General features: G+C 44.3%; 1 long non-coding RNA gene across 1 annotated transcript; it reads right to left on the reverse strand.

The window, feature by feature from the left end:
* Positions 1 to 5,382: 5,382 nt before the first annotated feature.
* On the reverse strand, positions 5,383 to 7,904 carry LOC141546951 (uncharacterized). The gene is made up of 2 exons (XR_012483469.1): positions 7,208 to 7,904; positions 5,383 to 6,677 (listed from the first exon to the last, which is right to left on the reverse strand). It is a non-coding gene; the product is annotated as an uncharacterized LOC141546951 (long non-coding RNA).
* Positions 7,905 to 9,146: the final 1,242 nt, after the last annotated feature.

Below are 9,146 nucleotides of genomic sequence, written 5' to 3' on the forward strand. Positions count from 1 at the left end.
AGACCCTTGGGGCAAGTGCCGCTTGTGCGAGAACCGCGGGACCCCCGCTTCCAGCCACGGGGGCTACAAGCAAAGTCCGGCCTGGGGGGAAAGAGGGAGCTGCCCAGCTGCGGGCACCCTGGATGCCACGGACGCCACGGCGGCTCAGGCTACGGGACAGCCCCGCTGCGGCCAGCTAAAGAGAGGCCGAGCTGCTGACGCGGGGGGCTCCGAGCGTCAGAACCTCCAGCAGAAAGAGAACCCGCCGTGCAAGTGGGGGTCGCGGCGCCCGGGGATGAGGGGGGCCCTGGAAAAAGGGGGACTAACCCAAACAAGAGGGCGAGTCCCCAGGAGCTCAAGGTCCGCCCCTCAGAGGGCCCTCTGCTGTTGGGGGGCAGGGAAACCCCCAAGAAGCAGCCGGGCCACAACGAGCATTGATTCTCTCTCACAGACCCTGGACGGGACTGAACAACCAAAAGTGCTTCATAGAGAGACGGCGAGGTGGCGCCATGGAGCACGGGCTCATCTTCCCGAGTTCAAAAATGACCCCAGACGCTTCCTGGCCGAGGGATCTCAGACCAGTCACTTAAGCGGTCACTAAAATGGCCATAGCGCTGAGCCAGAGGTTCCACTACTGGACACACGCCCAAGAATCGCCCCCATCCACGCACGCTCCAGAGGCACCATTATATGTCTGTGTGTGTATTCATACGTGTGCGTGAATATTCGTGTGCATGTTTATATGAACGCGTGTGTGCGTGAATATTCGTGTGCATGTTTATGTAAACATGTGTGTGCGTGAATATTCGTGTGCATGTTTATATGAACGCGTGTGTGTGAATATTCGTGTGCATGTTTATGTAAACATGTGTGTGCGTGAATATTCATGTGCATGTTTATATGAACGCGTGTGCGTGTGAATATTCGTGTGCATGTTTATGTAAACATGTGTGTGCGTGAATATTCGTGTGCATGTTTATATGAACGCGTGTGTGCGTGAATATTCGTGTGCATGTTTATGTAAGCATGTGTGTGCGTGAATATTCATGTGCATGTTTATGTAAACATGTGTGCGCGTGAATATTCGTGTGCATGTTTATATGAACGCTTGTGTGTGAATATTCGTGTGCATGTTTATGTAAACATGTGTGTGCGTGAATATTCATGTGCATGTTTATATGAACGCGTGTGCGTGTGAATATTCGTGTGCATGTTTATGTAAACATGTGTGTGCGTGGATATTCGTGTGCATGTTTATATAAACATGTGTGAGAATATTCGTGTGCATGTTTATATAAGCATGTGTGTGCGTGAATATTCGTGTGCATGTTTATGTAAACATGTGTGCGCGTGAATATTCGTGTGCATGTTTATGTAAACATGTGTATGCGTGAATATTCGTGTGCATGTTTATGTAAACATGTGTGCGCATGAATATTCGTGTGCATGTTTATGTAAACATGTGTGTGCGTGAATATTCGTGTGCATGTTTATGTAAACATGTGTGCGCGTGAATATTCGTGTGCATGTTTACGTAAACATGTGTGCGCGTGAATATTCGTGTGCATGTTTATGTAAGCATGTGTGCGCGTGAATATTAGTGTGCATGTTTATGTAAACATGTGTGTGCGTGAATATTCGTGTGCATGTTTATATGAACGCGTGTGTGCAGTTATAGCAGCGCTTCTTCTGTGCAGGCAAAGACCTGGAAACCCAGTCGCCGCCCATGGACGGGAGAACGTCGGAAAGAAGTGTCCATCAGTGCAATAGAATATGACTGAGCTAACTAGGAGAAACAGGTGGAAAAAACGACAGAGAAGCAGAGGAAGACTTCCATAAACTGCTGCAAAATGAAGACCAGGAGACAAGAAACCAGCACTCCTTGTCTGTAGGTGTTAACCCGAGGACAACAGTGTGAATCACAAAAACAGAAGAGCCAGGAAAGGGCCCTGCCCTCCGTCCCTCAGGCCCTCGTCCCTGCAGCGCTGGGGCTCGGGAGCTAGAGCTTTGCCTGGTATTTTTAAGTATCGATCAGTTTTGCTGGATTGTTTCTCTTCTTCGGCTTTTTCTGATTAAAACAATTCTGGGGGTGGCCAAGAGGGAGGATGGAACAACAACAACAACAAAAAACAACCTAGTTTAACTAGAGGAGACTGCCCGAGGCAGCCGAATAAGCAATGAGCCAAGGAAGGTGAAAGGAAAAGGAGTTTTTAGAGGTGGCAGGTTATAAACCTGTTTTTAAAGGCTGGAAGCAATGAAGCTGACAGATCATGCCAGAAAGGAGGCCCCATGGAGAGGAATAAACGTGGGGAGAGACGTGAGGTAGCCGGCAGACCACCTGCAGGCTAATGCAATAGTCTAAGCCAATCAATTGACCAATAAACATTTATTAAGCACCTACTAGGTGCTGAGATACACAAGAGGCAAAAACAAACAAACAAACAAACAGAACTGCCCTCTAGGAGCTTACAGTCTAATGAGGAGACACTAAGCAAACAAATATACAAAGCAAGCTATTTCCTGGATGAAAGGGAAGTGATTCACAGAGGAAAGTCACTAGAATTAAGAAGGCTCCAACTCTTCCTTTCCAATCCAATGTGCATTAATTAGGCGCCTGCTATGTCCCAGCTCGATGTTAATGCTGGCTTTCACAGCTGCGAAAACTCTGAGATAAGAGACTATCCCGGGGAGAGGATAAGGATGGGGACTGAGAAGCAGCTATGGTATTCGGCTCCTCGGGGCTCACCAGTCACATTAGGAGGAGCCGTTTATGTGATCCGGGGGGCGCGATGGCTGATTGAATTCAGAAGAGAAAGAGAAGGGAGAGGAGACACCTGTTGGGGACACTGTTTAGCCACGAAAGGGGGCACAGACTCAGAGCCAGAGGGATGGAAGGATCATGAATGAGAAGCATTTTTTGAAAGATGGAGAAAATATGGGAGTCAGTCCCCTTTTTATTTTATTACATAGCCTGTGCATCTTAGCTACACAATGGTTTAGTCTACTACTTTCAATCCTGGGCTTACTGAACACATTTTTTCTCTTTTTTTTTCTTTCTTAACCCCTCCCAAGAGGGGTTAAGTGACTTGCCAGATCACACAGAGAGGTCATATCAAGTGTGTGAGTCCAGATTTGAACTCAGGTCCTCCTGTCTTCAGGGCTGGTGCTCTAGCTACTGCGCCAATTAGCTGCCCCTAACATTTCTTTCTTTTTAAAAAAATATTTATTTAAAACTAATATAAAATGAGAAAAAAAATGAAAAAGAAAGACAAAAAAAGGAAAAAAACAAAACACTGTCATGTGCCCAGCAGAACATCAGGGAGAATTCAAAATATGTAACAGTTAATTTTCATTTCAAGAAAGCATAGATAATAAAAGAAGTCATTACTCACAACTGTCCACCTTTTCTTTGCTTCCTTGTTGGTTATTCTTTGATTCTTTTTTTTTTTTTTTTTTTTTTTTTTTTTTTGAGGCTGGGGTTAAGTGACTTGCCCAGGGTCACACAGCCAGGAAGTGTTAAGTGTCTGAGACCAGATTTGAACTCGGGTGCTCCTGAATTCAAGGCTGGTGCTGTATCCACTGAGCCACCTAGCTGCCCCTCTTTGATTCTCTATTATGTACTTTTCACTTTATTCTTTTTTTCTCCTTCCCTCCCCCCTACCTCTCCCAAGCAGGCTACAGTTAAGCAAAGATTATATTTATGTGTATAAATATATATATATATATATATATATATATATACACACACATGCATACCCTACATGCATACTTACATACTTACACACACATATATGCATGCATAAATATATATACACATACCTGCACACACATATATGTATCTATACCCATATACATATGCATTTACACATATGGAGACATTCATCTAAAACAATATTAAATACGGCTGACATATAATAGAGATTTCTCTCTTGATTGAATCTATAAGTTTGACTTTGTCTGAGATCAATGATTACCAACCCTACTTTTTTTTTCCTAATAAATTCTTCTCCTATCCTTGTCATTGTGTATATGTAGAGCTCTGATTTCCAACCCCTGCTAAGTCTTCTACTTTCATTCTACTCTTTAACTTGCCTTGCTTGCTATTACTTCACCTCCCCTGACCCATGGATCTCTCCCATTGTCTTTTATAGCATTTCTTTCAATTAATATTCACCATGATTTTCAAAAACAGGAATATCAATAGCAGCCTATTCTCCACTGCTCCATTAAAACAGGAGATTAAAATTAATGTAATATACATTTCATTATAATTACATATTAATATATTATGTTACACATGTGTGTATATATGTAAACCCATATTAAGCATGTTTCTATTTACCAGTTCTTTCTCAGGAAGTAGATAGGATCTTCCCTCATACGGCCTTTATAGTTAATTTGAGTATTTATAATACTCAAAAATAACTTAATCATTCACAGCGATGCTTTCAACAATATTGTCATTACTGTATACAATATTCTCTTGAGTCTGATCATTTTACTCTTCATTATTTCACACACATTTTTACATATTTTTTCCAAAATCAACCTGCTTATTCTTTTTACAATAGCTTTTTGTTTTCTAAAATACATGCAAAATATTTAGTTTATTACTACTGTCTCAAGAAGTTAGTAACATTTATCTTCAGTCCTCTGGAACCATGTTTTAGTATTGATTGGATCAAAGTTCTTTCAAAGTTGTTTGTTTTTACAATGGTGTTACAGAATAAATGGTTTTTATGATTCAAAAAAAATAAAATACATGCAAAAATAGTTTTTAACATTCACCCTTGCAAAACTTTTATATTCCAATTTTTTCTCCTTTTCTTCCCGCATTTCCCTCCCCTCAGACAGCAAGTAATCCAATATAGGTTAAACATACGTAATTCTTCTAAACATTTACATATTTATCATGTTGCACAAGAAAAACAGATCAAAAAGAGTGGAAAATGAGAAAGAAAGAAAAAAAAACAAATAAGCAAACAACAACAAAAGGTGAAAATACTATGTTGTGCTCCACACTCAGTGCCCACAGGCCTCTCTTGGTGCAGATGGCTCTCTCCGTCACAAGACCACTGGGACTGGCCTGAATCCCCTCATTCTTGAAAAGAGCCATAAATGTGCTCTCTCAAGTCCATTACAGTTGATCATTGTATAAACTTGTAGTCATGCATAATGACCTGCTGGTCCTGCTCATTTCACTCAGCATCAGTTCATGTAAGTCTTTCCAGGCCTCTCAGAAATCATCCTGTTGGCCATTTCTTATAGAACAACAATATTCCATGGCATACACATGCCATAACTTATTCAGTTGATGGGCACCCAGTCACTTTCCAGTTCCTTGACACCACAAAGAGAGCTGCTATAAATATTTTAGAACATATAATTTATTTTTCCTCTTACCCTTTTCCTTTTTTACTGAGGCAATTGGGGTTAAGTGACATGCCCAGGGTCACACAAGAGGAAGTGTTAACTGTCTGAGGCTGGATTTGAACTCTGGTCCTCCTGACTCCAGAGCTGGTGTTCTATCCACTGCACCCCCTGGCTGCCCTCTTTCTTTTCCTTTTTCGTGATCACCTTGGGAGACAGACCTAATGGTGGAATTGGTCAGAAGGTATACACAGTACTCTCTGGGCATAATTCCAGGTCGCTCTCCAAAATGGTTGAATCAGTTCACAGTTCTACCAACAATGTATTATGACAGAGAGCAGCTAATAGAATGTGGACTATTTCTACCCTTCTCCGGGGTAAATTACCTGGTCAAAACTTTGCCTTAAGGACACTTTTACAGTTGCAGTCTCATAAAGGTGGACACATTGAAATTATGTAAGGCACAGAGATGCTCACTGAGGGACTCACTGGACACTAGCCAGGAGCGCTCCTACCCTCAGATACTTACTAAAACTGTGCCTGGGTCGGGAATCAGTGATTTCCTTTCCCTTCTTTCCCCTACCATGGATAATATATTAATATATAGTCAGTGTGTGTGTGTGTGTGTGTGTGTGTGTGTGTGTGTGTTTATATATAACCATGGAAACCCTTGACATTGTGAGATCACCATGTACTAGAGCTATTAAGTCAAATATGGTATATAAAAAGTCCATATCCCCATATTCACCCCTTCAGATGAAAACCAAAAATTCTGGGTTAACTAGCTTTTGTCCCCTGATATTAAACATAAAAGCACTCGGGATATCCAAAATAAAAGTCCTGGGAACCTGTCCTGGGAAAGCACAGATGACATCTACCCCCTTTCCAAAAACAAAAGGGAAACACTAACGAAGGCTTTCCTCCTTCTCCCCTATCTCTCGGTGTGTCCAATGGTCAGATTGTCTCTCAATGAGCACATCCTTAGCAGGCTGGTTTTCCAGGACTTCTTGTTGTATATGGCCATTAAGGAGATGGCTTCCTCCCTGCCTTTTCTTCTGGCCGATTTCAAACGCTTCTTGATTTGCTCATCGTCTTGATTAACCCATCACCTACAGTGAATCTCAGCCAAATAATGCTAATGGTTTCCTTTCATTTCAAACGTTTCTGCTTGAGACGCCTTAGGGATTGAGAGATTTCTCCAGAGATGTTTGATTTCCATTTTGTCTCAATTGCTTCAGACCAGTCACTCAACACTTTCTGTCTTTTGCTCAATATGTGAAATGATCCTTGAACAGAAGGCTTTGCAAGGGCCAATGTTGAAAAATTACCTGTGCATATGTTTTGTAAATAAAAAGTTTTAATAAAAAATAAAATGAAAGAGAGAAAGAAAGAGAGAGAGAGAGAGAGAAAGAAAGAGAGAGAAAGAAAGAAAGAAAAGGAATGAAGAAAGAGAGAGAAAAAAAGAAAGAAAGAAAGAAATGAAGGAAGAAAGAAAGAAAGAAAGAAAGAAAGAAAGAAAGAAAAGGAATAAAGAAAGAGAAAAAAGAAAAAAGAAAGAAAGAGAGAAAGAGAGAAAGAAAGAAAGAAAGAAAGAGAGAGAGAGAGAAAGAAAGAAAGAAAGAAAGAAAGAAAGAAAGAAAGAAAGAAAGAAAGAAAGAAAGAAAGAAAGAAAGAGAAAGAAAGAAAGAAAGAAAGAAAGAAAGAAAGAAAGAAAGAAAGAAAGAAAGAAAGAAAGAAAGAAAGAAAGAAAGAAAGAAAGAAAGAAAGAAAGAAAGAAAGAAAGAAAGAAAGAAAGAAAGAAAGAAAGAAAGAAAGAAAGAAAGAAAGAAAGAAAGAAAGAAAGAAAGAAACATCCTACCAGATGACCCAGGGGCTCCTGAGACATTTTTACAGCAACAGAGAGAGGAGTCCTGGCTTCCTTGGATAATTTGACCCTTCCCTCGGTTCTGGATTCCCCTTACTCAGCTCAGCTGCTCTGGGCCTCATTCCCATCATGACTGCGTCTTCCAGGGCCAGACTGAATGACTGGTGGACAGACAGGGGCTTGTTTGCTGGTTTCTGGGCTCCGGCCCAGCCTCTGCTCGCTGTGGGACTGGGAAAGTTATTTCAATGGTCCAGCTGTGGGGGTGACATCCTGAAACAGGCCGGTGCTATGTGAGTGAATTAAGGGCCTAGATGTGAGACATGTTGGAAAGTAGAGAAGACAAGACTCGGCAACTGAGGAAATGGGGGGTGGCTGAGTGGAGGATAAAATTAGGAGCCTGAGTTGTCAGAAGGGTGGCAGAAATGGGGGAGGTTTAGAAGGGAGGAAGGTTTGTGGGGGAAGATCCCAGGGCCTGTTTTGGCCATGTGGGTCTCCAGGACACCTAGCTGGAGAGGTCCAGCCGCCCCCTGGCCGCCCGCCTTGATCTGGCCGATGGATTTCCTGGCACGGTTGGGAGAGTGCCAGCCTTGGTGCCCAGGTCTGAAACTTGCTCCAGCACTGACTGGCTGTGTGACCCCAGGACGATCAGTCATTCTCTCTGGGCCTCAACCAATCAATGATCACTTGTTAAGCAAATACCTACTGTGTGCCAGGAACTGGCTGAGCACTAAAAATTAAAAAAAAAAAAAAAAAAAAAAAGGCAAAACCTAGCCTCCATCCTCAGGTCAACCTCATGGGGAAGGAGGAGCATGGGAACAACAGCGGACAAACAAGACTGGGCTGGCCCCGAGTTGGAGATCATCCATAAGGAAAGGCCGGAGATCTGAGAGAACTGAGCTCGCCAAGCGGGTTGGGGCTGAGATTTCAGTTGCTGCGTCTACACAATGGCCATCAGAACACCCAACCTGCTCCAGCTGTGGGAGGCTCGCAGGAAAGAGTGCTTGTTTGTAAAGGGCCCGGGCTGGGGAAGGGAGGGCCCTGAGAGCAGAGGAGCTGGGCAGGGCCCCCCGGCCTGTGGATTAGCAGAGGGGCCCCCGACTCGAATGTCTCTGGGGAGGAGCCAGGTGGCAGGGGCCCAGCCAGCCAGCGTGTGAGGGGAAAACAAACGGCAGCACTCCCTGGAGGCCGCCCAGGTCCTGGAAGGACAATTGGGGTGCAAGGAGGCCGCCTCCCCCCTGTGGCCACGGAGGCCTTCGGCCCAGGGCTTGGGATCCCACCAGCCAGGGGCCCTGGGGTTCTTGCTCTGGGCAGGGGGGCCAGGAAGCTTCTCTGGCTCTGCTGCTATCACACTCACCACGTGACCTTAAATCAGTCACTTGCCAATAAGGTAGGGCTGGAAGCGACCTCAGAAAAATATATAGTCCAACTGACCCACTTTACCGATAAAGAAACTGTGGGTAAGTCCTTCACGGGACCGGTCACATGGCTAATAGGTGGCTGAGTCAATAAGCATTTATTAAGAACCTTCTGCATGCTGAGTCCCAAGCTAAGCTAAGAGGATACAAAAGAGCTTTCAATCCACCAAGGGAAGAAGAAAAGGGAAGAGGATCTGGAGGCAGGGCCACGCCAAGCAGGGAGAGGAGAGCCCTCCTGAAGTGGGGGAGGATGGAGGAGGCGCTCAGAGGGAGAGGCGGGAGCACCAGGGAGGGGGATGACAGGCCCCAGGAAGATGGGGTTCCAGAGACCCAGAAGCAGGCATGCCTCGTCCCCCCGCCAACACATGGCCATCCATGCTGGCAGCTGCCAAAGCCCTTTCCATGGTGAGGAGGCTCAGAATCCGGGCAAGGCTCAGAGAGGCCCCCTCCGGCCAGCAGCCAGGGCGCCTGAGAGGACTCTGCCATTGGTGACCCGTGTGACCTCAGGCCAGCTGCTT

Source organism: Sminthopsis crassicaudata, chromosome 6, assembly GCF_048593235.1.
Source record: "Sminthopsis crassicaudata isolate SCR6 chromosome 6, ASM4859323v1, whole genome shotgun sequence".
NCBI lineage: Eukaryota > Metazoa > Chordata > Mammalia > Dasyuromorphia > Dasyuridae > Sminthopsis > Sminthopsis crassicaudata.